The sequence below is a fragment of the Gekko japonicus genome, unplaced genomic scaffold (assembly GCF_001447785.1).
Source record: "Gekko japonicus isolate JY-2015 unplaced genomic scaffold, Gekko_japonicus_V1.1 scaffold263, whole genome shotgun sequence".
Lineage (NCBI taxonomy): Eukaryota > Metazoa > Chordata > Lepidosauria > Squamata > Gekkonidae > Gekko > Gekko japonicus.
This window is the reverse complement of record NW_015161957.1, coordinates 1,395,913-1,402,312: the sequence shown is the minus strand read 5'-3', so window position 1 is coordinate 1,402,312 and position 6,400 is coordinate 1,395,913.

The window sequence follows — 6,400 nt, the reverse complement described above, 5'->3', positions numbered from 1 at the left end:
TTCAGAGACAAAAAAGCATACCAAGAGGAGAAGGATGAATGAAAAAGACCCTACCACAGTTTCTTTTTCTTATTTTATCTGCAAACCCATTCATGTGTTAAATGCTCATCTATCCCTGCCTGTCAGAGATACTGTTCTGTGGGCTGACAATCTGTATAGTGCAGTACAACCCACATTGCTCCACTGAAAATATTACATGCAGACACAAACAAGCCTGGTGATATTACTGTCAGCAGAGGTATTCCTGCCTTTTGAAAGCAGAGGCAGCAGATTTTTGTGGTGCTATTAAATGCCTACCAATATCAGGCCCGTAAATATTTGCTCTTGCTTGGAGTTCCAGCTTACTCTGATTACCCGTGGCTGAAGTCTGTGACGACCAAAGGAGAATTGCTGTCATGATGACAGCATGTGGACATTGTGAGGCAGCTCCTTAGGTCTTGCATCTGTTTCCCAGGAAGGGTTAAACTTGACAAGAAGCATATACTAGGGTGTGCAGTCCCATATACATAAAGATGCTTGTGCTTCCCTGACTCACTCAAGGATGTGAGTACTGTACTTCCAAAAGAGCTATGAAGCTGCTTCTTTGCACATGCATAATCCAAAGCGATTATTAGATAAATCTCAACAATGGACATGGTGATGCATCTCTCCCCCCACCCCATGTTTATGACACGTTCATAATAGCCAACAGCCAGCTAAACCATGCACGTGATAGCAAGGCTCGGTAATTCTGCCTTTGTACATCTGACCAGTCCTTGGATTAAGAAGGATTTTCAGCAGCAGTCAGAACTGTAGCCTTTGTTGCAGGAAGCCACTGTTTTTCTAGGAAGACATGTAGTAAATTAACAGAATTTATCTTTAGATCAGAGCGACCTGCCAGTCACTCTACAGCTAGACTGCATAGTTTGTAATCCTGTAACTGCTGTTATCTATACTGCTACCACTTGAGCCTTTTGATACTGTCCATGGGGTTTTCTTGGCAAAAATACTGGAGTGGGTTGCCATTTCCTTCTCCAGGGGATCACTCTTGGTCTGAGTTCTCTGCTGTGGCCTGTCCGTCTTGGGTGGCCCTCCATGGCATAGCCCACAGCCTCATCGAACCACGCAAGCCCCCTCACCACAACAAGGCAGTGATCCATGAGGGTGACGGCAGAAGACAGGAAGGCCTGACATGATCTGGTCCATGGGGTCGTGAAGAGTCGTAGTTGACTGTGCGACTGAACAACAACCACTTGAGCAATCAGTGTATCTCCCTTTTGAAAGTATCCTCCTGTAATTATCCAAACTGCTGACAACCTGCATATTTAGGGCAGTTTCAGTCTTTACACATCCTGAACAAACAAGGCATTTGAATGGATAAAACATCTGAATGCCATACGTAGGTTGCCACATGTAATGATCGCACAGGTATATTTTATGCTGATTTAACAAATGGTGTTGTAGATTTTTTTTAAAAGCTACAGTCAATCATAGAATACATTGGAATTTGGGAGGAATCAAATTAAGAATTTGAGATTAAGGGGGGGGGGAGACAGATTCTCATTCCAGAGTTTCCAGAATATTTTGATAGTTCAGAATGGATAGATGAAAAGTGCACTGCTACTACCAGAGCCGTTCCAGGTATTATGACAATCTGGAATTAACACAATGATTTAGTAACTTCTTACAACTGATCAGAAGCTAATTATGTCTTCTTTTCATGAAGCTGATTTTCCATACTTCACAATATCACCCAATCCAGCAATTCTGTTGTTTACACAGAGTTCCGTAGGTTCCATTTTCTTAAATGTCCACCACTGTCTCAATAATATTCATCCCCCTCTATCCACAACAGATCTGTTTTTTGAAGAGTTCCATGGCTACATTAGAGTCTTGCAGATTACGGTGGTAAAGTAAGACATTAGCAAGTAGGTAGGTGGAATTTGATGCTACTGCTAAAAAGGCCATGCTATCTGTAGCCATGCACAGCACTATAGATAATGAGGTACACCTTCTTGATGAGTAAAGTATAGAGATGAGATTTCAAAAGGTGTATTATTTGATTTCAGTTGCTTTCCACCTTAAGAGAAAGGAGCCAGTGCCTATCTCACACTCATGTCTCTTACCTCATACCAATTGTTTCCTATTAAAATTAAGGCATTTTTCAATATTCATTTTGCATCAACCATATATAGCCACCTAACATATAAATGGTGTATAAATGATATAAGCATGATGTAAAAGAAACAATAGAATCATTTATGCAGCAACTAAAAGATGTCAGATGGACTATATCGGCTCATTCCTAGTAAAGTTCAATTCATTCGGTGAATTCATTATACCCAGCTGAGCTCTGAGCAGGAGCAGGAGACAGAGCTGCTAGAGGGGTGAGTGTTTTTTTTATTTGCTTTCAGCTGAGGGGATTCAGCTGAGGATATTGTGTGGGAGGACTGTGTTTGCGAGTGTGCAAAAGCACTTAGAGTTGTTGCAGAGTCCTGGCTGCTTGAGAGAGGGAGAGGAAGGGACATTGTTTGACTGTGATTGAGTGCCTGGGTGAATTTGAATAGCTGCTGCCCACCCTCTGTTGGGGGAGGCCTCTATTTAAGGAAGCACCTTGCTAGAGGCAGAGGAGACCCAGCTTAGCTCTGAGCAGGAGCAGGAAACAGAGCTGTTAGAGGGGTGAGTGTTTTTTTACTTGCTTTCAGCTGAGGGGATTCAGCTGAGGATATTCTGTGGGAGGACTGTGTTTGGGAGTGTGTGAAAGCGCTTAGAGTTGTTGCAGAGTCCTGGCTGCTTGAGAGAGGGAGAGGAAGGGGCATTGTTTGACTGATTGACTGTAATTCAGTATTTAAGAAAGCACCTTGCCAGAGGCATGAGCCTCTGGCACGAGCCGAAGGGTGAGCTAAAGGGCTCTTTGCCTGTGGCTCTTAACCTAGGGGCTCTGTAAGAAGCCCAAGAAGAGCCAGGGAGCCAAGACTCTATGCTCTTTGTCTTCCCCGTAAAGTAATTTCACTTCGACAAGAAAAACCACATAAATACAAAGGCTTTTAAAAGGGGGATTATATTTACTTATTTCAAAAGAATTATGAAGCCAGAATGCCAGCAGGGGGTTGGGGGATATCCAGTGTTTTGCACGGAGTGTCACATGTATGACAATCTGCCCACTGGACAGAATTCTTGGGTGTGTGCTCAGTGCAAGGAACTCCTGGTTCTCAGGGAACGTGTTTGCTCCCTTGAGACCAAGGTGGCTGACCTGGAGAAGCAGAGACAGTCAGTTAGGTGCACAGAAAATACTCTCGGGGACTTGATAGATATGTCTCACTTTGGATCTGGCAGCCCCACCGCTTTCAGGGAGCATGAGGGTCAAGAAGACACAGGGCACCGTGCTGAGGATAAGGGGAATATGCCCTCAGAAGGGACCTCTTCCCCAGCTGGTGAGCGGGTATCCTTTCACATCAAAGAACCATCCCTGGGCAGGGTGGGAGGGGGGCTCTTGGTAGTTGGTGATTCAATCCTTAGGCAGGTAGACAGCTGGGTGGCGAACCCGCGTACTGACCGTATGGTGACTTGCCTACCTGGTGCGAAGGTAGCGGACATTACGGGTGTTTTAGATAGGCTGGTAGATAGTGCTGGGGAGGAGCCAGTGGGAATTAGATAAGCATATGGAGCAGAGGTCCATCAGTGGCTATTAGCCACAAGGTATAGATAGGAACTCTCAGTCTGGGGCAAGTGATGCTCTGTCTTCTTGGTGCTTAGAGGGGTCAACAGTGGGAGGACTTCTAATGTCCTGTCCCCACTAGTGGACCTCCTGATGGCACTGGTATTTCTGGCCACTGTGTGATACAGAGTGTTGGACTGGATGGGCCTTTGGCCTGATCCAACATTGGCGTCCCTTATGTTCTTATGTCTCAAAAACACCTTCAGCAGTTCTTCTGGGATTTTAAATGGTAAAATCAACTTTAGAAACTACATTGCTATATCTGCCCCATTCTAATTGCATCTATACTTAGGAATTGTAAGGGTGAAACTTGCATTTGAACAGTCTTTTGATGACTAGGTAAGTTCAGATAACATTTTAGTTGCATATTAGGTTTCACACAGATTTGCTATTGTTTGGGTAGTCCCACCCTGGTTCCAAGCTCAGAACAGTATAGTCATTACTCTTCCCTTTTGTTTGTCTGTAATCCAAACTGGTTCTAGAAATGTTAGCCATCAACACCATTCCCCTGTGTTGGCCAGTATGTGGGGTCAGGTAATAGATGCCTAGCACAAAAGATTAAAAGAGGCAGTGGTCAGACCGCTCTTAAAGAAGCCATCTTTAGAGCCTAATGATATATCCAACTACCGCCTGATATTGAATTTATCATTCCTGATTAAGGTAGTTGAAAGAGTGTCAACAGAGCAGCTTCAGGATTTCCTGGATTACACTTGGGCCCTTGATCCCTTCCAATCTGGTTTCTACCCTGGCTGCAGGACAGAGACAGCACTGGTCGCTGTCACAGATGATCTGCACAGACAGTTGCACCTAGGTGGGTCAGCGCTGCTGATACTACTTGATTTCTCAGCAGCATTTGACATGGTCAGCCATGACCTGTTGACCCACAATCTCGCCAATGTGGAGATTTAGGGGACAGCCTTGCAGTGGTTTGTCTCCTTTCTTCATGATCGTGCACAGAGGGTGGTACTAGGTGAGAGGGTCTCATCACGATACTCACTGGTATGCGGTATCCCACAAGGGGCAATCCTCTCCCCAATGATATTTAACATCTTTGTGTGCCCCCTCGTCCAGCTGGCATGGAGTTTGGGGCTTGGGTGTCATCAGTACGCTGATGACACTCAGCTATATCTATTGATGAGCAGCCAGCCAAATGCCGACCTGGAGATTTTGGACAGGGGTCCGGACACTGTGGTTGGTTGGTTAAAATAGAGCTGTCTGAAATTAAATCCATTGAAAATGGAGGTCCTGTGGCTGGCCTAGGGGGATGCAGGATTGGGATGCCAACTTCCAATTCTTGACAGTGTTCTGTTAACATCTGGGGCAACTGTCAAAAGCCTGGATGTGATCCTTGATGCCTTCCTGTCAATGGAGGCCCAGGTCACACATGTAGTTAACAGATGTTCTACCACCTACACCAGGTTAAACTGTTGGTCCCTTTTCTGTCCCCTTGACCTAGCCACAGGGATCCATGAAACAGTCACCTCCAGATTGGATTACTGTAATTCGCTCTATGCAGGGCTCCGCTGGAAGCTGAAATGGAAATTGCAGCTGGTCCGGAATGTAGCTGCTTGGGTGCTCAAGAAACACCCTTTAGAGCATGTATTCAGTCAGTGCTCTACCAGCTGCACTGGCTCCAGATTGAAGACTGGATTAGATTCATGGTTCTGGTATTAACCTTCAAAGACCTAAATGGTCTGACACTAGCATACCTTCAGGACCACCTCTCCTGCTATAACCCCACCCCCCAAGAGCATTACACTCTAGCGATCAAAATTTGTTGGTGATGCCTGGCCCAAAAAGCATTTGGTTGTCCTCCACTAGCCTGGTGGAACACTCTTCCATCTGAGATTTGGGCCCTGCATGACTTAATGCAGTTCCACAGGGCCTGTAAGACAGAGCTGTTCCGCCAGGCCTATGGTTGAGGACAGTGACAGGTTCCAGCTTTGATTGGCTTCCCCTTTCTCCTCTCTCCCCTTTCTCCCTCCCCTTTTAGGCCAGACAGACTATATACCACTCCCCCTTGAGATTTACACCATCTTTTATTATACTATTAGTTTATAATATAATGTATTTTATCATATATGACTAAGTATTTTATTCAGGGGTCATTTCATAGAAAAAGAGCTAGGGGAACTCATTAGCATAACTCAGTAGCATATGTCACACCCCCTGACATCGCCGGAAATGTGTCATAAGGCCACACACACTGCCCCCAACGGTCCCGGCCGGCGGGAGTGCAAGGAAGCCCTGCGAAGGCCCTCCCTGGCCCCAGTCTCCTCCTGGCTGAATGAGGGCCGGAAGTGGGGCGGCCGGAAGCAGGGGCGGGGCTTCGTCATGTGCCCCGCCCCTCATACCTCACCCGGGGGAACTGCGTTCCCCCGCATTCCCCCCCAAAATGACCTCTGATTTTATTATATTTATTGTATTTATGTATTAGAATGTTTTTTTATCATGATGTTACCCACTCTGAGGCTGGACACAGGGAGAGTGGGATACAAATCCAATAAAATAAATTAAAAAATAAAGAGAATTCTCTCTTCAGCCCAGTTAGACCAAACTGTGTGTTTTGGTTACTCTTCCCATCATTAGATGATATTTCAGGGCACTGCTGATCTTATTAAAATGAACAAACAATTGACATTAATCTTGCCAACCCCTTAGTTAGAGCTTAAACAGACTCCCTTGACCAGTCCTATTTATTTG